We start from the raw sequence: 23,624 nt of genomic DNA, 5'->3' as shown, positions 1-23,624 counted from the left end.
CTACTTATCTTTTCTTCTCTTTTCTGCCCCTATTTGCATGTGTGTATCACGTGTGCATGCTAGCGTGGGTGCGTCGTATATCCGTAGGCATTAACCACGTTAGAGTTTAAGATTTAAGAAATTTCATCTTTCTGCTTTAAACCAAAGAAAGCCTGTTTGTGCTTGTTTCTTTGCCTTATAATTAGAAAGTGTGAACAAGGATTCACAAAAAGGGGAGCTCAAAATGCTGTGTTTAAAATTAAACCCTGTTACAATAAGACCAGGTAAAGACAGCAAAAGACCCATAGATACATTTCTTTCTTGGTTGTAACACCAGGTATGTTGCAGAATCAGTTTTCAATATAGTGATCAGAAAGTGTCAATAAGTTAATCTTCTCGAAAGCTTCTTCACAATGTACATTTGTTTTTATTCGTAACGTAAATTTTTAATGACTTTATCTTTCTAAATTTGCTCACCAGCCCCCTGGGCCGAGCAAAAATCGTAATGTGACTCTCTGCCTGAAAAGGTTGGATAACCCTGTTCTAGATGGTAGAGGTCGCGGGTTTAGAAGGTACTGTCGAAGGGGCATTGCTGAGTTGCTGCAATGCATCTTATAGATAAACACTACTGCCACTCTGTCGGTGGTGGAGGGAGTGAATGTTGAAGATGGTGGTTGAGGTGCCAATCTAGCAGGCTGCTATGTCCTGGATGGTGTCCAGCTTCTTGAGTGCTGTTGGAGCTATGCTCCGTCACACGCCTTGACTTGATGGTGGAAAGGTATTGGGATGTCAGGAGGTGAGTTACTTGCTGCAGAATTCCCAGTCTCGGACCTGCTCTTATAGCCATCGTATTTATGTGGCTCGTCCAGTTCAGTTTCTGGTCAATGGTAAGCCCTAGGATGTTGATAGTGGGGGATTCAGCGATGGTAATGCCATTGAATGTCAAGGGGAGATGGTTGGATTCTCTCTTGTTGATGAGCATTGCCTGGCACTTGCTACTTTTCAGCCCAAGCCTGGATGTTGTCCAGTTCTTGCTGTATCTGGACACAGGTTGCTTCATTATCTGAGGAGTCACGAATGGTTCTGAATATTGTTCAATCATCAGCGAACATCCCCACTTCCGACCTTATGATGGAGGGACGGTCATTGATGAAGCAGCTGAAGATGGTTGGGCCTAGGAACTCCTGTAGTGATGTCCTGGGATTGAGATGATTGACTTCCAACAACCACAACCATCTTCCTTTGTGCTAGGTATGACTCCAACCAGCGGAGAGTTTTCCCCTGATTCCCATTGACTCCAGTTTTTCTAGGGCTCCTTGATGTACTCTGTCAAATGCTGCCTTGATGTCCAGGGCAGTCTCTCTCCCCTCACCTCTGGAGTTCGGCTCTTTTGTTCATGTTTGGACAAGATTTTAATGAGATCAGAAGCTGAGTGGCCTTGGTGGGCCCAAACTGAGCGCCAGTAAGAAGGTTATTGCTGAGCAAGTGCTGCTTGATTGCACTGTCGACTCCTTCCATCAGTTTGCTGCTGATCGAGGGTAGACTGATAGGGTGGTAATTGGCCGGGTTGGATTTGTCCTGCTTTTTGTGTACAGGATATACTTGGGCAATTTTCCACATTGCCGGGTAAATGCTAGTTTTGTAGCTGTACTGCAACAGCTTGGCTACGGGTGCAGCTAGTTCTGGAGCACGTGTCTTCGGTATGATTGGTCGGAATGTTGCCAGGGCCTGTAGCCATTGCAGTATCCAGTGCCTTTAGCCATTTCTTGATATCACGTGGAGTGAATTGGATTGGCATCTGTGATGCTGGGGACCTCAGGAAGAGGTTGATATGGATCATCCACTCGGCACTTTTGGCTGAAGATGGATGCAAATGCTTTAGCCTTGTCTTTTGCACTGATGTGCTTGGTTCCCGCATCATTGAGGATGGGATATTTGTGGAGCCAACTCCTCCCGTTTAATTGTCTACCACCATTATTGACTGATTTTGGCAGGACTGCAGGGCTTCGATCTGATCCGTTGATTGTGGTATTGCTTAGTCCTGTCTATCACATGCTGCCTCTGCTGTTTGGCATGCAAGTAGTCCTGTGTTGTAGCTTCACCAGGCTGACCCCTCATTTTTGCGTATGCCTGGTGCTGCTCCTGCACTCTTAATTGAACTAGGGTCGGTGTCCTGACTTGATAGTAATGGTAGAGTGGGGGATATGCCAGGCCATGAGGTTACAGATTGTGGTTGAATACAATTCTGCTGCTACTGATGGCCCACAGTGCCTCATGGATGCCTAGTTTTGAGTTGCTAGATCTGTTCAAAATCTATCCCATTTAGCACAGTGGTAGTGCCCCACAACTGTGTCTTGACCATGATAAAATTCATGAAGCACACTTGTATTTGTACAATTTTGACCATGATAAAATTCATGAAGCACACTTGTATTTGTACAATTTCTTATGCCAACTCAAAAAAACTTGTATTAGGTTCTTTATGAAATTTATTTGAATTATCCTGAAGCACTTGAAATTCTGAATTACTTCACCTAAGTGCAGTGACTCTCTTAAGTAGGCAAGAAGATGCTCTTGCAGTCTTTAGGTTAGGTTTGACATTTTTCAACTGAGCCACCAGATGGAGTGGAAGTAAAATTGAGTATGGTTTGTGCCATAGAAACTTGTAACCTGCAAACCAGTCTGAGGATTGCAGCCATGAAAGTGTCTCTGAAGTCATGTAACATGTTCAGTGGAATTAATTTGAAGAATCCAAATGAAGAGTATTGCACTATTAAATGTGTTGCCCATGGTCTGTCTTTAAAAAAAAAAGAAAAATCCTAAAAGGGAATATAGATGTACCCTTTGCATTGCAGGCTGCTGACGAAGTAATGGAATGAAGAGGAACCACCTCTATGTAGCTTTTCTTCTCTCCCAACAATAGCACAGTTGACGTTGGCAACTTCAGCACTTATTTGCAATCACCATCTTTTCTTGCCATGAACAAGCCTGCTTGCAGATTTCTGTTTGTTGGCCTGTCGATACTACCTCCCGACATTGGGGAAGCACTCCAACAGAAATGCAAGTCTTGAGTTGTGACTTTCAAACCACTGCTGATTAAGCATGCATGGTTATTGCCACTGGTGCTGTTGAATCTACCACACACTTGGAGTGGAATCTGTTGCACTCAGTGGTTCGAGTCCTTCTTGAGAGAGGATAGGGAGGTCATTTCCATCAGAAAGTTATTGAATGTGTAAGAAAATTGTGATCTGCTCAAAATACAAATTACACTAGACTCTTAAGCCGCTTCTAAATGTATGTTTGTTTCCCCATTAGCTTAGCGGTTGATTAAATCCCAGGTTTCCTTTTAATGAATGACTTGGGCAGACTCAACCTATGTAGAGTTCCGGTCATTGTCCTCCCTATTTCTGTATTTATAAGAAATGGGTGTGTAAACTCCTTTTTCTGGTTTGTTGAATGACATGCTTCAGAACTTGTACCAAAATGAATAACATACTGTTCCGTAGAAAGGGGCTGGACTGCTCCAGGTGCTGGCATTAACCCAGAGAAACTAGACCTTACAGATTTGTGCTACAGCCAACCGAATGGGGTTGTTCAGTTCCCCACTGAGGCAGCCTCTTTTTTTTTCTCTCTCCCTAAGCTGTCATTTGCGATTGCTAATTGGACACAGACTTTGCATAAGCAAACATTGACTTGCAGGAAATACATCGTTTGGGCTTTATCTGAGAAGTAAGGGGAAGGTCCAAAACATTTGGGTAAACTGAGACAGAGATAGAACATCTTACTGCAGCTGCACAGTGTGATCCTGTCAGTTTTCGCTGGCTTGCCAAAGGAGGTATTTGTACATTTCTTGTGTACATTTAGTTTATCAGAAGTTTTTGAAATCAACATTTTGTGTTCAGCCTGTCAAAGCAAAAAGCTTTGGGAAGAATGTGAACTTTCTCTGCTGATGAGGGGATACTCCAAGAAAATGCCAACGGGATTTTACGGCTTTTGAGCAGGAAGTAACCACCACATTTTGCCACTCAGTAAGTTTATTTCTGTTCCCATTTAAAGGATTTGGTTAAGTGCATTTTCTCACTGATCTGTGTGTGTGTGTGTGTGTGTTGGGCAGGAGCATTTGTGAATTCTAATTCAGGGATTGATAACTATTGAGATTAAAACAAACTCTTGAGGGAAAATAGCTAAGTAATTACAGTTGACATTGATACACTATTAATGTAGTCATGCTTGATGCTGTCACCAGTTGCTAAACTGGCTGCTGGTGGTTATACTGTGCTGAGCCTTCACTTCTCCCTGTCTGCTTTCTTTAAAAGACCTGCCAAATGTAACAACTGTATAACACAAAAGTAGTTAAGTATTGGTGTACATACTTATTAAAATCAGTGAAGTAGCACTTTTCCACTTCAACATTATACATGTGAAGGGATGGTGTGTGTGGAAAATGTTTGCGTGCTATCTCTGCATTGTCATGCAGGCCCCCACCCGCCAAGAATGAGGAACATTGATTTTTAACTGTTGCTGGAGCAAGGAAAGGACTTGAACAGATCAACTGTGGCTGGAAAAAACATTTGCATACTAACAGACGGTGCTTGTGTAGACAAAGGACCATTTCCTGGCACATTCGACCCACAATGGATGTGATCACTGGACAGTGAGGGGGTGGGGAACCTCATTCCGGGGCCTGCTGGGGTGATGCAATCCACAGGGGCCAGGACTGGTTGGACCAGCTGGTCACATGACTAACTGGCTGTTCCAGGGTTTTTGAACTCGCCACAGAGTGAACCAGAAAGACTGTTTGCTCCTGGACTGAGAAGATCTCTCCTGTCTGCTCCCATCTCTTTTTCTCACATGCCTCTGAATCCACTAAAGGCACATGAACCCCAAGAGAGGAAAGTCTGCTACAGCAAACCTTGTTTGTGAAGAATACTGGGCCCCAACGAAAAGTAAGATCTACCTACAATTCTACAGTGAGCTCGAAGAACCATAACAAAACCACCTCCGGTATTGCCTCCTGCTATTCCACTTCATTTTACTCTTTTTTTAAAAATCTCTATTTGCATGTGTATTGCGTATGCGTGCTAGCGTGGGCACGTTGAGTATTCATAGGCGTCAACCAAATTAGAGTTAAAGTTCAAGTTTAATAAATTTCAACTTTTCTTTAAACCTAAGAAAACCTGTTTGTGCTGGTTTCTTTGCCTTATCATTGAAAAGCAGTGAACAAGGATGCACCAAAGGGGAGCTAAAAACACGGTGTGTTTAAAATTAATCCCAGTTACAGTAAGACCAAGTGAAGGCTGAGAGGGTCCCCATGACACCTTTTTCACCTGGTCGTAACAGCATGCATGTATATATTGCATTGAAAAATATTTCAAACTTAACATGCAATATGTTGATATAAAGCACAGCTCAATCTAACTGCTTGCATGTGAGGAATAGTCAGCGCCTCTTTTCCCTACCCCAAACAGCATATCTCGTTGGCTTTAACATTCACCTTCTGCGGGTCTTAATTAATATGAATTTAAGGAGACTATTGGAGGATATGTATATACATTATTTTATTATGGAATATGAGTTTGTTGGCAAAATAATCCTTAAAAGCAATGTTTCCTGTAACTTAGTCGGTGTTATACCTGTTTGGAGTTTTCATTCATTATAAGTCAGTTTCCATGGACATTGAAGTTACAGAACTCTGATTTGTAGTGGAGCTCACAATTGAAATATTTTTAAATCACTCATTTAGAAGTCGCTAACTTTAAAAAAAAAAAATTGATCAGAAGGAATAATTTCTTAAACCGTATGAGTAAATGTTGCGTCCACATGGTCTCAGCGTTTTGTAATTTCTTTCGTTCAGGCAGTTGAGAAGGTTCACTAGGCTTGATTCCTGGGATGAGGGGTTTGTCTTATGGGGAAAGGTTGGGCCTATACTCATTGGAGTTCAGAAGAATGAGAGGTGATCTTGGAACATCTAAGTTCTGAGGGGGCTTGATAGGGTAGATGCTGAGAGGATGTTTCCCCTCATGGGGGAATCTAGAACTAGGGGACACAGTTTATGGGCAGCACAGTGGCGCACTGGTTAGCACCGCAGCCTCACAGCTCCAGCGACCCGGGTTCAGTTCTGGGTACTGCCTGTGCGGAGTTTGCAAGTTCTCCCTGTGACCTCGTGGGTTTCTGCCGGGTGCTCCCGTTTCCTCCCACAGCCAAAGACTTGCAGGTTGATAAGTAAATTGGCCATTATAAATTGCCCCTAGTGTAGGTAGGTGGTAGGAGAATGGTGGGGATGTGGTAGGGAATATGAGGTTAATGTAGGATTAGTATAAAATGGGTGGTTGTTGGTCGGCACAGACTCGGGCCGAAGGGCCTGTTTCGGTGCTGTATCTCTAAATAAAAATAAAATAAGGGGTCTCCCTCTTAAGACATACACGAGGAGGAATTTCTTCTCCGAGAGTAGTTAATCTTTGGAATTCTCTTCCCCAAGGATGAGTTAGACAGATTTTTGATTTACAAGGGAGTCTAGGGTTAAAGCGGGGTAGGCAGGAAAATGGAGTTAAGGCCATGATCATATTGAATGGCGGAGCAGGCTTGAGGGACAGAATGGCTTACTCATGATCCTATTTCTCGTGTTCTGTTCTTGTGACTGTTGATGGGAATGACAAAACTGAACTTTGAGGTACTACTGGCAAGTTGATCTTCAGACTGTCAAAAATAAGAGGGACATGTGTTGTAGTGCTGGTACTGAAACTGCTTCAAATGGTGATTGTATTGCGATACAAAGTGTGATAATTTTGTGGTTGAGTGAGGGAACAGAAGAACAGGATGGTGTTAGACTTGGGAATCATCCAGCTTCTCTCTTTTTTTTTTCCCCCCTCCCCCTCACTATCTAAGTACTCAACAACATTCAATGTGTCTTCATGAAAAGAAGTCGAGGGATTTAAATGTCTTGGCCGTTTCTCCAGTTTGGATCTGTTCCATTTATGATGTGCCATCTGACTTGCAAATACAACACCAGCAACTTGCATTTATATAGCAACCTTAATGGATTAAAACATAATATAAAATAGAGGAGTAGTCTTGAGATTTCGCAAGTTGAGTGCATTCAGCAATATTTGCCCATCCTGCGACCCATGTGCATCAGTCGGTACATGGGCGGCGCAGTGGTTAGCACTGCAGCCTCACAGCTCCAGGGACCCGGGTTCGATTCCGGGTACTGCCTGTGTGGAGTTTGCAAGTTCTCCCTGTGTCTGCGTGGGTTTTCTCCGGGTGCTCCGGTTTCCTCCCACAAGCCAAAAGACTTGCAGGTTGATAGGTAAATTGGCCATTATAAATTGTCACTAGTATAGGTAGGTGGTAGGGACAGGTGGGGATGTTTGGTAGGAATATGGGATTAGTGTAGGATTAGTATAAATGGGTGGTTGATGTTCGGCACAGACTCGGTGGGCCGAAGGGCCTGTTTCAGTGCTGTATCTCTAATCTAATCTAATCTAATCTAGATGTGTTAGCAGGATGCCCTTTTTAAGATTTTAGTGGATTCTTTGTAAGATGCAGCTTGTATTTCTGCCCTGCTGCAATGTGGCCATCTCAATCAACTAATAAAAACAGAAAATGCTGGAAAACACTCAGCAGGTCAGGAAGCATATGTGGAAAGTTAAACTTGAGCATCAGAATAGAACACTTTCCACATATGCTGCCTGACCTGCGTGTTTACCAACATTTTCAATTTTTATTTCACATTTCCAGCATCTGCTGTATTTTGCTTTAGTTTCGATCAGCTGTTCATACCTCATTTAAAATATCACTTACCTTAGAAGATGCATCCAGCATCTCATTACTAAGAAGTAGGCAAGGCAGGTGCTAGTGTAGTGTAGGAATTAGTGTAGGATTAGTATAAATGGGTGGTTGATGGTCGGCACAGACTAGGTGGGCCGAAGGGCCTGTTTCAGTGCTGTATCTCTAAACTAAAACTAAACTAAACTATAAATGGCAATTGCCTAATTTTTAAAAATATCTTTATGTACCATTTTGGTTTTACTGTGCACTGTATAGAAAGACTTGCATTTGTATTGTGCCTTTCATGACTCAGGACATCCCAAAGCGTTGTACAGCCAGTTAATTAATTTTGAAATGTAACTGTTACAATGTAGGAAAGGCGGCAAGGACCCACAAACAGCAATGTGATTATCAGGTAATTTATTTCGGTGATATTGGTTGTGGGGTAAATATTGCCCAGAATACTGGGGGGAAATGCCTTGCACTTCTTTGAGATAATGCCAAAGGATCTTTGATGTCCCCCTGAGAGGGAACTGGAGCCTCGGTTAAACATCTCAGCCGAAAGATGGCACCTCCAACAGTGCAGCAGTCCCTCAGTGCTCAAGTCTCTTGAGCGGGGCTCGAACTCCCAATCTTCTAACTCAGAGGCAAGATTACTACCAGCAGCCATGGCTGACCAGCATATAATGGGCAAATTGCATTCACACCGATGTGCCCACTATAAATAAAAACAGAACATGTTGGAAATACTTGATGAAAATGGGTTCTGACAACAGGTCGTCAATCTGAAAGATTAACTCTTTTTTTTTCTCTCGACAGATGTTGCTTGATCTACTGAGTATTTCCAGCTTTTTCTGTTTCTTGCAGTATTTTGCTTTTTCCACTATAAATGGTGGAGATTGTATTTGCCAAATAAAAATTTTAAAGGATTTGGGAAAATGACGGTGGAATAGGTTTACACAAGTTGCTCTTTCCAAGAGAGCTGGCACAAATGTGATGGGCTAATGGTCTCTTGTGCTGTAAAATTCTGTGATTTTTTTTTTTTTGTCACTTGCCCCCTTTGGCTGGCGTTTCGTTGTCCGTACTAAGGCATACGGGATACTTGCCTTTATTAGCCGAGGCATAGAATATAAGAACAGGGAGGTTATGATGCAGCTGTATAAAACGCTAGTTAGGCCACAGCTGGAGTGCTGTGTACAGTTCTGGGCACCACTATAGGAAGGATATGATTATACTGGAGAGGGTGCAGAGGACATTCACCAGAATGTTGCCTGGGCTGGAGCATTTCCGCTATGAAGAGAGACTGGATAGGCTAGGATTTTCCTTAGAGCAGAGAAGGGGACCTGATTGAGGTATATAAAATTGAGAGGTGTAGATAGGAAGAAACTTTTTCCCTTAGCGGAGGTGTCAATAACCAGTGGGCATAGATTAAAGGTTTAGAGGGGACTTGAAAAATTGTTTCACCCAGAGGGTGGTTGGAATCTGGAACACACTGCCTGAAGGGCTGGTAGAGGCAGGAACCCTCACAACATTTAAGAAGTATTTAAATGAGCACTTGAAACGCCATAGCATACAAGGCTACAGGCCAAGTGCTAGAAAATGGAATTAGAATAGATAGGTGCTGTATGGCTGGCACTGACACAATGGGCCGAAGGGCCTGTTTCTGTGCTGTATAACTGACTCTAATCATGTGACATACAAGGAACATTGCCTTCTCTAGTTAGTGTTTAACATTAAGGCAATGTTAATTTATATCCAGTCCTAGGAGAGTATTACTGAAAAGAAAATCTATAATCTCCAAGCAACGCTTGCTCCTGTGGTGCTGCTGCTCATCTAATAACTTCAGCATTAAAAATAAGTGGAGACTTGTGAGTCCATGAAAAGTGAGTATCCAGTGCGATCAGATCTTCAGAGGTCACAACTTTATGCCAGAGCGCCAAGTTAAAAGCAGATTCAGACTATTCAGTGCAGGCTAGGTGAATACAAAGATGAGGCTGTTCTCATTGAATTTCATTAATGGTGGCCAAGTTGCTAGGGAACTGCATGGTGGTGAAGCAATTTCATGTTTGTTTGAGAGGGATTCGAGATGAAGTGGAATACCTGGAAAAAGTGGAGTGCTTGCTTTAAAACAGTTAACCCTTGGAGTATTAGTCGTGCGTGCTGTCTGAATGATGTGGAGTTTAGTTTTATTTCAGAGGATGAGCAATTCTGAGAAGAAAATTTAGACTTCGAGCTATGCGCAGGATGAAATTAACTGCTCCAACAGTTGATCTTGCTGCCAAGAACAAAAAGAAAAATCATATTTAGGTTACTGCCTGCAATTCAGTACTCTGTTGGCAAGAACCCTCCTTCCAGCAGCATTTTAGATTAATAGTTTACAATTTATTGTATTTTTGTTGCAATCCTAATCTCTTTTTAAGTAAAAGGAATATAAAACTCACTGTAATTTGCTTAAAATATATTTTGAGACCAATTTCAATTGCTAACTAAATACCATTAGCCAACTTAAATGGTTTAAACTGATGAGTATGACCTATTCGCTGCTTTACAAATGACATTGGAGCCAATCATGATATCTGCTAGTTTATGCATCACAAAAGCTGAATTCAGTATGTGGAGATGAATCCCATCATATCAAAGTCATGCATTTATATACCCAATGAAGGGATGGAATAGCTGATGGAATAGTGAAGTGAAAAAAATAGAAGAAAACAAAAACGTTACGGCACAGAAAGAGGCCATTCAGCCCTTCACATCTGTGCCAGCTGAAAGAGTTACCCAGTCTAATTCAACCTTGCAGCTCTTGGTTCATTGCCCTGTAGCACCTCAAGTGCATCACCAAGTGTTTTTTAAATGCAATGAGTATTTTTGCCTCTACCATCCTTTCAGGCAGTGAGTTCCAGACCCCATCATCCTCTGGGTGAAAAACAATACTCAACTCTCCTCTTATCCTTCTACCAATTACTTTTAAATCTATACCCCCTGGTTATTGACCTCTCTGCTAATGGAAATAGGTCGTTCCTATCCACTCTGTTGGTTGCTCTTAATTTTGCACACCTCAATTTAAATCTATTCTCGGTCTCCTCTGTACCTTAGACATTGCCTTTTCAACTTTGATAACTAGGTTCAAATCTATGAAATGAAAGTCTGTTGGCTGCAAGGTTCAAATATGAAACCTGCTTGGGTATTTTTGGTCCACTTCCTAGTAAACGTCCACAGCACAAATCTGCTCCAGTAGACGCTCACTAAGGCCACAGTATAACTGGCATGGGAGATGGTGCAGTGAGGTTAGGATGAAGGCTTCTTATTGGGCAGTGCAGAATAAAGCTTGCTCTTAAGCTATGCTGTATGTGAACTTGGCGTAACACTGGATACATACGAACAGAGAGTAGAAGTAGGCCATTCGGCCCCTCTAGTCTGCTCCGCCATTCAATAAGATCATGGTTGATCTTTGTGTCTCGGATTCCACACTCCCATCTAGCCCCAATAACCTTTTATTCCCTTGCCTAACGAGAATATCTACCTCCGCCTTAAAAATATTCAATGACCCCACCACCTCCTGAGGCAGAGTTCCAAAGTCGCACACCCCTCAGAAAAAAATTCTCCTCATCTGTCCTAAAAGGGTGATTCCTAATTTTAAAATAGTGTCCCCTCCATAGTGCTGGACTTCCTCACAAGAGGAAACATTCTTTCCACATCCACTTTGTCAAGAAGGTTCAGGATCATATAAACTTCAGTCAAGTCTCTCCTCACTCTTCTACACTCCAGTGAAAACAGGCCAGTCTGTCCGTTCCTCATAAGACAACCTGCTTATTCCGGGTATCAATCTAGCAAACCTCCTCTGAACTGCCTCCAACGCATTTACATCCTTCCTTAAATAAGGAGACCAAAACTACAGTATGAGATGTAGTCTCACCAATGCCCTGTATAACTGAAGCATAACATTTTATCATCAATTTCTTTCCTAATATAGGATAGCATTCCATTAGCCGCCTTTATTACTTGCTGTAACTGCATACTAACTTTTTATGACACATGGGGGAGGCGGTAGCGTAGTGATATTGTCACTGGATTAGAAACCCAGAGACCCAGGGTATTTCTCTCGGGACATGGGTTTGAATCCCACCACAGCCGAAGGTGGAATTTGAATTTAATTAATAAATCTGGAATTTAAAAAAAAGCTAGTCTAATGATGGCCATGAAACCATTGTCAATTGTTGTAAAAAAAAAACCATCTGGTTCACTAATGTCCTTCAGGGAAGGACTCCAGACCCACAGCAATGTGGTTGACTCTTGCATGCCCTCTGAAATGGCCTAGCAAGCCACTTAGTCGTACCTAACCGCTACGAAGTCAATAAAAAGGAATTAAACTGGACGGACCACCCGGCATCGACCGAGGCACCGGAAACGACAACAGCAAACCCAGACCTGTCGACCCTACAACATCCTCCTTACTAACATCTGGGGTCTTGTGCCAAAGTTGGGAGAGCTGTCCCAAAGACTAGTCATGCAACAGCCTGACATAGTCATACTCACTGAATCATACCTTACAAACAATGTCCCAGACACCACCACCATCATCATCCCCAGGTATGTCTTGTCCCACCGGCAGGACAGACCCAGCAGATGTGGCGGGACAGTGGTATACAGTAGGGAGGGAGTTGACCTGGGAGTCCTCAACATTGACTCTGGACCCCATGAAATCTCATGGCATCAGGTCAAACATGGGGAAGGAAACCTCCTGCTGATTACCACCTAGTGCCCTCCCTCAGCTGATGAGTCAGTACTCCTCCATGTTGAACACTACTTGGAGGAAGCACTGAGGGTGGCAAGGGTGCAGAATGTACTCTGGGTGGTGGACTTCAATGGGCGGCACAGCTCCAGGGGCCCGGGTTCAATTCTGGGTACTGCCTGTGTGGAGTTTGCAAGTTCTCCCTGTGACCGCGTGGGTTTTCGCCGGGTGCTCCGGTTTCCTCCCACATGCCAAAGACTTGCAGGTGATGGGTAAATTGGCTATTGTAAATTGCCCCTAGTGTAGGTAGGTGGTAGGGAATATGGGATTACTGTAGGGTTAGTATAAATGGGTGGTTCTTGGTCGGCACAGACTCGGTGGGCCAAAGGGCCTGTTTCAGTGCTGTATCTCTAAATATATAAATAAGAGTGGCTCGGTAGCACCACTACTGGCCGAGTCCTAAAGGACGTAGCTGCTAGACTGAGTCTGCGGCATATGATGAGGGAACCAACAAGAGGAAAAAACAAACTTGACCTCATCCTCACCAATCTGCCTGCCACAGATGCATCTGTCGATGACTGTATTGGTAGGAGTGATCGCTGCACAGTCCTTGTGGAGATGAAGTCCCACCTTCACATTGAGGATACCATCCATCGTGTTGTGTGGCACTATCACTGTGCTGAATGGGATAGATTTCGAACAGATCTAGCAATGCAAAACTGGGAGCCCACAGCGCCTCATGGGTGATCAGCAGCAGAATTGTACTCGACCGCAATCTGTAACCTCATGACCCGGCATATCCCCCACTCTACCATTACCATCAAGCCAGGAGACCAACCCTGGTTCAATGAAGAGTGCAGGAGGGCATGTCAGGAACAACACCAGGCGTATCTAAAAATGAGGTGTCAACCTGGTGAAGCTACAGCAGAGGACTACTTGTGTGCCAAACTGCGTAAGCAGCATGCAATAGACACAGCTAAGTGATCCCATAACCAACGGATCAGATCTGAGCCCTGCAGTCCTGCCACATCCAGCCATGAATGGTGGTGGGCAATTAAACAACTAACTGGAGGAGGTGGCTCTACAAATATCCTCATCCTCAATGATGGGGAAGCCCAACACATCAGTGCAAAAGATAAGGCAGAAGCATTTGCAACAATCTTCAGCCAGAAGTGTCAAGTTGATGATCCATCTCTGCCTCCTCCTGAAGTCTCCAGCATCACAGATGCCAGACTTTAGCCAATTCAATTCACCCAGCGTGATATCCAGAAACGACTGAAGGCACTGGATACTGCAAAGGCTATGGACCCTGACGATATTCCGGCAATAGTATTGAAGACCTGTGTTCCAGAACTTGCCATGCCCCTAGCCAAGCTGCTCCAGTATAGCGACAACACTGGCATCTATCCTGCAACGTGGAAAATTGACCAAGTATGTCCTGTACACACAAAGCAGGACAAGTCCAACCCGGCCAATTACCGCCCCATCAGTCTACTCTCAATCATCAGTGAAGTGATGGTAGGTGTCATCAACAGTGCCATCAAGCAGCACTTGCTTAGCAATAACCTGCTCAGTGATGCTCAGTTTGGATTCCACCAGGGCCACTCGGCTCCTGACCTCATCACAGCCTTGGTTCAAACATGGATAAAAGAACTGAACTCGAGGTGAGGTGAGAGTGACTGCCCTTGACATCAAGGCAGCATTTGACCGAGTATGGCATCAAGGAGCCCTAGCAAAACTGGAGTCAGTGGGTGGGGGGGGGGGGGGGGCCTTTCCGCTGGCTGGAGTCATACCTAACACAAAGGAGGATGGTTGTGGTTGTTGGATGTCAATCATCTGAGCTCCAGGACATCATTGGAGGAGTTCCTCAGGGTAGTGTCCTTGGCCCAACCATCTTCAGCTGCATCATCAGTGACCTTCCTTCAATCACAGGGTCAAAAGTGGGGTTGTTCATTGATTGCACAATGTTCACCATTCGTGACCCCTCAGGCTGATAAGTGGCAAGTAACATTCCTGCCATGCAAGAGCAGGTTAGAGGCTAGGTATCCTGCAGTGAGTAACTCATTTCCTGACTCCCCAAAGCCTGTCTACTGTCTACAAGGCACAGAATACTCTCCACTTGCCTGGATGGCTGCAGCTCCAACAACACTCAAGAAGCTCGACACCATCCAGGACAAAGCAGCCCGCTTGGATTGGCACCCCATCCTCAAACATTCATTCCCTCCACCACTGATGCACAGTGGCAGCAGTGTGTGCCATCTACAAGATGCACTGCAGCAATGCACCAAGGATCCTTAGACAGCACTTTACAAACCTGCGACCTCTACCAACTAGAAAGACCAGGGCAGCAGATGCATGGGAACGCCACCAGCTGCAAGTTCCCCTGCAGGTCACACACCACCCTGACTTGCAACTATATTGCCATTTCTTCATTGTTGCTGGGTCAAAATCCTGGAACTAGCTTCCTAACAGCACTGTGGGTGTACCGACCCCACATGGACTGCAGCGGTTCAAGAGGGCAACTCCCCACTGCCTCTCGAGCAATTAGGGATGGTCAATAAATGCTGGCCTGGCCAGCGACGCCCACTTCACATGAATGAATTAAAAAAAAAACATACACTGAAACACCTGGATCCCTCTGCACCTTGGATTTCTGCAGTTGTTCTCTGTTTAAGTACTACCCCGCTTTTTTATTTTTCCTGACAAAGTGAACATCTTCACATTTTCCGACATTTTACTCCACCTTTGCCCAATAACTTTTTATGTGGCACCTTGTCAAATGCCTTCTGGAAATCCAAGTACGGTTTATCCAGAGCGCATGTTATTCCTTCAGAGAATGCCAATAAATTGGTTAAACATGATTTCCCTTTCACAAAACCATGCTGACTATTCCCGATTGCCTTGAGTTTTTCTAAGTACCTAGCTATAGCCTCCTTTAATTGATTCTAACACCATCCCCATGACCGACGTCAAGCTAATTGGCCTATGGTTATAATAAAAGCAAAATACTGCAGATACTAGAAATCTGAAATAAAAACACAAAGTGCTGGAAACACTCAGCAGGTCTGGCAGCATCTGTGGAGAGAGAAGCAAAGTCAATGCTTCAGGTCAGTGACCCTTCATCAGAACTGGCCTATAGTTACCTGTTTTCTGCCTCCCTCGCCGCCTTGAATAGAGGGGTTATATTTGCTACTTTCCAGTCTGATGGAACCTTTCCAGAATATATCGAATTTTGATAAATTAACACCAACGCATCTACTACCTCATTAGCCACATCTTTTAGCACCTTAGGATAAAGCCCATTAGGACCCGGGGACTTGTCAGCCCGCAGCTCCGACAGTTTGCTCAGTACCGCTTCCCTAGTGAATGTAATTTCACCAAGTTCCTTTCTTCCTTCCACCTCCCTGATTTATAGCTATTACTGGAATGTTTTTTGTATCCTCTATTGTGAAGACAGAAGCAAAATATTCATTTCGTCTGCCATTTGCTTATTATCTACTATTAACTCCCCATTCTCACTTTCTGGAGGACCAGCATTCACTACTTTTTTTCCTTTGCAAATATTTGTAGAAACTCTTGCTATCTGTTTTTACATTTCGAGCTAGCTTCCTCTCATATGCTAATTTATTTCTCCTGATTAACTTTTTAGTCCTTCTCTGCTGTTCTTTATATTCTGACCAATCATCTGACCCGCCACTCATTTTTGCGCAATTATGTGCCTTTTCCTTAAGTTTTGATGCTTTCCTTAACTACTTTAGTTAACCACGGCTGGTGGGTGCTCCCCTTAGAATTTTTCTTTATCATAGGAATATTCTTATCCTGAGTATTCTGAAATATCCCCTTAAATGTCTGCCACTGCTTCTTTATGGATCTATCTCCTAGCTGAGTAACCCAGTTCACTTCAGCTAGCTCATCTTTCATGCCCACATAGTTGCCCTTATTTAAGCTTAAAATACTAGTCTTAAGACCCACTCTTCTCTCTTTCAAACTGGATGTAAAATCAATTGTATTGTGGTCGCTGCTACCTAGAGGTGCCTTTACTCTGAGGTCATTAATTAATCGTCACATTACACAATACCAAGTCTAATGTAACCTACTCTCTGGTTCCACAACTTACTGCTCTAAGAAACTATATCGCAAGCATTCTATGAACTCCTCATCCAGGCTACTATTGGCAATCTGATTTTTCTAGTTTATATGTAGATTAAAATCACCCATGATTATTGTCCCTTTATCACAAGCACCCAATATTTTTTTTCTTGTAGACTTCATCCTACATGTGGTTACTGTTGGGTGCCTGTAGACCAGACCCACTAGTGACTTCTTTCTCCTACTATTTCTCATCTCCACCTAAACCAATTCTACATCCTGATCATCTGAACGAAGGTCATCTCTAACTATTGCACCAGTGCCATCCTTGATAGTGCTACCCCTCCACCTTTGCCTAGCTTCCTATTCTTCTTGGATGTCATATCCCTCAATAGTCAGGACCCAATCCTTGTCATCCTACAGCCACATCTCCATAATGGCTATCAGTTCATTTTCATTTACTTCAGCGTGCGCAATCTGTTCATCTACTTTATGAATGCTACGTGCATTCAGATATAGAGCCTTTAGTTTTGTCGTCTTTGTAAAATCTAGTCTTGACCGTTGGTGTGTTCTTAGGTCTTTTTTTCTCTGTCCCTTCCTGACATTCTCTGACCTTCATTTCCCATATTATTATTCTGCTCTCCTGCCTTGACTGTACCCCTTGGTTTGCAGCATCTACCCAGGCTTGACCCCTCACCACACCGCCCCCCCCCCCCCCCCCCCCCGTTTAGTTTAACGCTCTCTGCCTATTTCGAACTCCAACATCACCTGACTTTGTCCTTGCTTCAGCTCATCTGCCAAAATCCTCATCCATGCCATTGTTACCTCTAGACTTCACTATTCCAATACACTCCTAGCCAGCCTCCCATTTTCTGCACTCTGAACATTTTTTTATTTATTCGTTCTTGGGATGTGAGCATCACTGGCAAAGCCAGCATTTACTGTCTATCCCTAAGTGCCCTTAAGAAGGTGATGGTGAGCTACTGCCTTGAACCTCTGCCATCCACATGGTGTAGGTACACCCACAGTGCTGTTAGGGAGAGAGTTCCAGGATTTTGACCCAGTGATTAAGGAATGGCAAGTCAGGATGTAACTTGGAGGGGGATTTGCAGGTAGTAGTGTTCCCATGCGCCTACGGCCCTTGTCCTTCTCGACGGTACAGGTTGTGGGTTTGGAAGGTGCTGTCAAAGGAGCCGTGGCGAGTTGCTGCAGTGCATCTTGTAGGGGAAAAAAAAAAGTTTATGGAGGCCGGTCAGGAGTGCATTGGAATAGTCAAGTCTATCCTAACTCTCTCCAAGTCCATCACTCCTGTACTTGCTGAACTACATTGGCTCCCGGTTAAGCAATGCCTTGATATTCTCATCCTTGTTTCCATATCTCTCCATGGCCTCACCCCTTCCTATCTCTAACGTCCTCCAGCCCTACAACCCTCATATCTGCGCTTCTCCAATTCTGGCCTCTTGCACCTCCCCAATTTTAATCACTCCACCAATGGCGGCCATGCCTTCAGCTGACAAGGGCCTAAGCTTTGGTATTCCCTCCCTAAACCTCTTCAGCGCTCGCTCTCTCTCTCTTTCTCTCTCCTTTAAAGACACTCCTTAAAATCTACCTCTTTCACCATGCTTTTGGTCATCTGCCCGTATATCTCCTTGTGTTGCTGATGTCAAATTTAAGGCTCCTGTGAAGCACTTTGGGATAAATAAAAGCAAAATACTGCAGATGCTTGAAATCTGAAATAAATAACAAAAAATGCTGGAAATACTCAGCAGGTTTGGCAGCATCTGTGGAGAGAGACGCAGAGTTAACATTTTCAGGTCAGTGACCTTTCATCAGAACTGCACTTTGGAATGTTTTAGAATGTTCGGTGTGCTATGTACACATAAGCTGTCGTCGTTGATCAATGTAAAATTAACAAAAGATATATGCTGCTAGAGTAGTTGTAGGGGTTACATTACTGGACTAGTGATCCAGAGACTAAAATTGAATCCCTCATTGGCTGTTTGAGAATTTGAATTCAGTTTATTTTTAAAATAGTATCTGTAGAAGTGACAAAAGTTTTCAGATTTTACGGAACAAAGCCTGCTCACCTTACCCAGTCTGACCACTACATGGTTGACTCTTAATTGCCCACTGAATGTCCTAACAAGCAACTCTGTTAAAGATGTGGCTACCTACTCAGAGCAGTATGGGGTGGGTGATAAATGCTGGCCTTGCCAGTGTGACCCACGTCCTGAGAATAAATTTGGAAACATCTTTAGCAGATTTGTCGTGATTTGAAAAGAGAATATAGTCACGATCTCGGGTGGAAATCCTTTGAAACTTGAATCTTTTTCATTTGCTACTATACACATAGTATGATTTTAACGTTGTGCAACTAAACATTTTTGAATAATGGCAAATTAGCAGTTTTTAAAAAAAAAAATGATTCAGTCAGAAATATGGTGTTAGAATGTATACATTTTTTTGAAAGAAAACATTTCAACAATCTGTTCTATGTTCTATTAGAATGAAGGGTATGTAGGTAGTTTGATCTTAGAGTAGGTTAAAGGGTCGGCACAACATCATGGGCCGAAGGGCCTGTACTGTGCTGTACTGTTCTATGTTTAAAGAACTGGCTTAGAAGAGCTAGCGAACTTGGAGAGGTTTGTCCTCCAATCAATTTGTGTCGTTCAAGTTCACTATTTTAGCAATTATTTTATTTTTTAAAAAGTAGAATATATGGAAATTTGATTTACATTATTAAAATAGTATTTTATCTTAGATTTTTGCCAGGATGTATGAGTTGCAGATTTTTTTTTTTAACAACGGTTCCTATTTATTGCTTGACTTGCATTCCCACTTTGGTGTCATTCAGTTTGCATGTGGTGATTGATGGTTTGCAACCATTTTCCAGTAAATCGATCATGAGACTTTTTTTAAAAGTTGCTGATTTATTCATTCTATAGGATAGTAACAGGAGTTGGCCATTTAGACCCTCCTGCCTATTCTTCCAGTTGATTAGGTCATGACTGATCTGTGGCCTCACTCCATTTTCCCGACTTTGTCCCATATCCCTCAATACCTTTGGCGACCAAAAATCTCTCTGTCTCCGTTTTAAAATTAACAATTGACCTAGCTTCAATTTCCATTTGTGGAAGAGAATTCCAAACTTCTACCAGCCTTTGTGTAAAGAACTGTTTCCTAATTTCACTCCTGAAAGGTCTGCCTCTAATCTTTTTGGTCATGTCCTCTAACCATAGAAACCCCTACTAATAGAAATGGTTTCTCCCTATCTGTTCCCCTTAATATCTATAAAACTTCAGTCACCGCTTAACCGTCTAAATTTCAGGGAATACAACCCTAGACTGTTTAAACTCTCTTCATAGCTTAACTTCTGGAGCCCAGGTATCATTCTAGTAAATCCATACTACACATTCTCCAACGCTTTTATATCCTTCCTAAAATGTGCCCAGAACTGCTCGCAGTCCTCCAGGTTTGGTCAAACCAGGGCTTTGTATAGCTGAAGCATGATTTCTATGCCCTCCTATTCTAGTCCACTAGATATAAAGGCGAGCATTCTGTTGGCCTTTTTGATTATTTTCTGTACCTGTTCATTACATTTTAATGATCTATGTATCATGAGTCACATCCTACTTAGAGCACTTGCTCATTATCCCTGCTTGCTCACCTCTTCTGCTCAATCAATTTCTTAACTAGGTCAATAAGTTGCTTTCACTTCCATGAGCTTCAACTTTAGTCTCATGAGGGACTTTTATCCCATGCCTTCTGGAAGTCCATATAAATAAGATCCATAGACGGTCCCCTGCCCACCACTATAATCACCTCTTCAAAAAAATTTAATCTGATTTTTTCAGGCAACACATACCATTGGCTCTATGCTGGCTCTCTGATCAGCTGAAAATGTTCAAGGTGTTTACCCACCTATCCTTCGGGTGCCAAACAAAGGGCTGAATTTTACCAACCCCTCGACGCCATGGGTTGCAGCGGGGAGGGCCTGTAAAATTCTGCGGGGAGAAGCCCTCCTCGACCTCCGAGAAGGGGGGACCTCGGTGCGGCCCTGCCGCCATATTTAAATTAACATAAATTAGATGTAAATGAACTTACCTACTGGCAGTGGCCGTCCCACGCCGATTTTACGGCCGCTGATCGCACCTCGCGCGCCTTTCAGAACTCCGTATGGCGTGGAGTTCCGCGGCAAAAACCTGATGGGGAGGGGGAGGAATAAAATTTTCAAGGTGGGAGGGGTGGGGCAGTGGGGAAAATGATTTAATCTATTTAAATGATCCCCCGCATGTAATGTCGCGGGGGCTCAACAATGGAACTTCCATGTCGGAAGGTAGCAGAGTTCAAAGCGCGCTGCCGCGGAGTGCAGCACGTTAATAAAATTCAGCCCAAAATGTTAATGCATCAAATGGTGAATTATTTTATATCCAGTTATTTACTTACAAAAACACATTGCAAGCTGTACTAGGCACCTCCGTTTTTGACTTTGCACTTAAACTTAAGGAGCCACCTTACGACTACGACAGATTCACCAGCTCTTAATTGATTAACTGCTTCAGGTAATAAAATTGCAAGAGATGCAATGTACCTAAAATGCTGATGCTAAATTTGAATAGAAAAATGTCTCTTCCATAATTCATATTTGAAACTATAGTGATTTGGTCATCATCTTCAGATTGAGCTCAGTGAATATATTCAAGACTGAGTTAGAATTTTGATTGACAAGGGAGTCCAGGGTTATGGGGGGTCAGGCAGGAAAGTGGAGTTTAGGCCACGATCAGATCAGCCATGATTTTATTGAATGGCAGAGCAGGCTCAAGGGGCCAAACAGCCTATTCTTGCTTCTATTTCTTATGGCTTCAGCATTTAATAACCTCAACAAAATTTAAATAACAGCAAATGCTGAAAATACATTGATCAGTTACCATTGTTAAGGAGAAAAGCTGTTCATTAAAATACCTTATATACCTTTTATATTTTTTTATAAATATAAGGTGTAACCCTTTTTGTAAACTACATGTAAAGTTGATTTTTGCAGCACTCCAGTTGATGGAATGTGGGATTCTTGTCCACAATTCCCAAGTTGCACTGTGTGGGGAGGAGCCAAGCAGAGACCAGCTGCTTCCCACAAATAAGTGAGGGAAGACTGAAGGGAGTCAGTATAGCTATTCTCTTAAATAGCCTGGGAACAGGTCATCAAAAAATACATTGCAATCAAAATGCTTGGCAGTAAAGTTTAAGGTAGTAATTTTAAACTACCTGATGACGCTTTGAGTTAGGTCCGTTTAAGCACACAAGGTTATGCTGTCAAAACTTCTTGATTTGAAGTAGTGCTTTGTAAAAGTTATTGACAGTCATCCAACATCCTGTGTATAATCTGCTCTTAATCATGTTTTATCCAGTGGTTGGGTGGTTACATGAAATCACTCTGTATCCATTAGTTGTTGTAATGTATACAGTAAAGTTAGTTTAACCATAAACAGAATCTGACCCATTGTTCCTATGAGTTGGTGACAGTGGAAAGCATTTTGATTTTCTTGGGCCAGAATGCTCCATTCAGCAGATAAATGATTCTGTCCACCACTTGTACAATGATTGCAAAATAGCCAGGTTCTATTGATTTTTTTTTTAAAGAAGGAGCTTATTTTAGAAACAATGCTGTTGACTGTGAAAATGATTTTAGACCATTTTACAAAAGTTTAGAATGTGTGCACAACACGTAAAAACCATAGTTACAGCTTCAAGGCTAAAAGTACTGCAGATACTTTTTCTGTGTGGGTCTGCCTAGCCTTTTATTTTGAAAATCAAAGTCTAGTATTCCACTCTAGTTTCATCAGAAAGCTCAGTGTCAGTTCTACAAAGTTAAACATGGATCAGTAATTTTACATTAGACAATAACTGGTCAGTTGGTGTTATTGAATGTTTGAATCTGTTCAAAACCTTGAACTTTAAAGCAAGGCTGCAGAGAAGTGGAAGAACACTTCAGTTTGGAAAGCATGCTTCCCATCCCTATGCTGTAGCATATATTATATATTAATTACATATTTATTGTAGATCACTGTCTATTTCCACCTCTAACATTGTCCAACTCTGTCCTGTCTCAGCTGATCTGCTGCTGAAACCCTCATTCTTGCCTTTGTTACTTCTAGACTTGACTATTCCAACGCTGTCCTGAGTGACCCTCCACGTTCTACCCTCCATAAGCTTAGGTCATTCCAAAACTCTGCTGCCTGTACAAAGTCCTGTTCACCCATCACTCCTATGCTGTCTGCCTTACACAGGCTCGCAGTTAAGCAATGCATCGATTTTTGAAATTCTCATCCTTGTTTTCTTATCACTGTGTGGCCTCGGCACTCCTTATCTCTGTAACCTCCTCGTGCCTGCAACTCCCTTGAGATAGCTGCACTCTTGAGCATTCCTGATGTTAACCTGTCCGGCATTGATGGCCATGCCTTGAGCTGTTGAGGCCCTAACCCCCTAGAATTCCCTTCCTAAACCTCTCAACCTCTCTTTTTAAGATGTTCATTTAAAAAATACCTCTCTTGACCTAGTATCTCCTTATGTTGCTCGGTGTCAAATTTTGTTTGTCTCATGCTCCTGTGAAGTGCCTTGGGCCATTTTACTAAGTTAATGGTGCTACATAAATACTTCTTGTTCTTCTTCTTCTTCTCCACCTCCGCCATAATATTGTCATAGAGTTATACAGCACAGAAATAGGTCCGTTGGCCCATTGTGTCTGTGCCAGCCATCAAACACCAATCTATTCTAATCCCATTTTCCAGAATTTATAGCCTTGTATGCTATGGCGTTTCAAATGCTCATCTAGAGGTTGTGAGGGTTCCTGCTTCTACCCCCCTCAGGCAGTGTGTTCCAGATTCCAACCACCCTCTGGGTGAAAAAATGTTTCCTTAAATCCCCTCTAAACCTCCTGCCCCTTACCTTAATTCTGTGCCCCCTGGTTATTGACCCCTCCGCTAAGGGAAAATGTTTCTTCCTATCTATCCTATTAATGCCCCTCATAATTTTGTATCTCAATCAGGTCCCCCCTCAGCAT

General features: G+C 42.9%; 1 protein-coding gene across 5 annotated transcripts in view; it reads left to right on the top strand.

Annotated features, from left to right (window-relative positions):
- LOC137369810 (protein tyrosine phosphatase type IVA 3-like) overlaps window positions 1-23,624 on the top strand; it is a 246,789-nt gene that overhangs the window by 101,990 nt on the left and 121,175 nt on the right. The window contains exon 1 of one of the 5 annotated variants that reach the window (XM_068031343.1): window positions 3,586-4,007. The exons of the other annotated variants lie outside the window; for them this stretch is intronic. The gene's annotated coding sequence lies outside the window, so the exon portion shown is untranslated. Of the gene's footprint in view, window positions 1-3,585; window positions 4,008-23,624 lie in introns of those variants that run through there. 5 annotated transcript variants of the gene reach the window in all.

This window comes from Heterodontus francisci, chromosome 5, assembly GCF_036365525.1.
Source record: "Heterodontus francisci isolate sHetFra1 chromosome 5, sHetFra1.hap1, whole genome shotgun sequence".
Taxonomy (NCBI): domain Eukaryota; kingdom Metazoa; phylum Chordata; class Chondrichthyes; order Heterodontiformes; family Heterodontidae; genus Heterodontus; species Heterodontus francisci.
The sequence above is the reverse complement of the archived record's forward strand: the minus strand, read 5'-3'. Positions and strand labels throughout refer to the sequence as shown.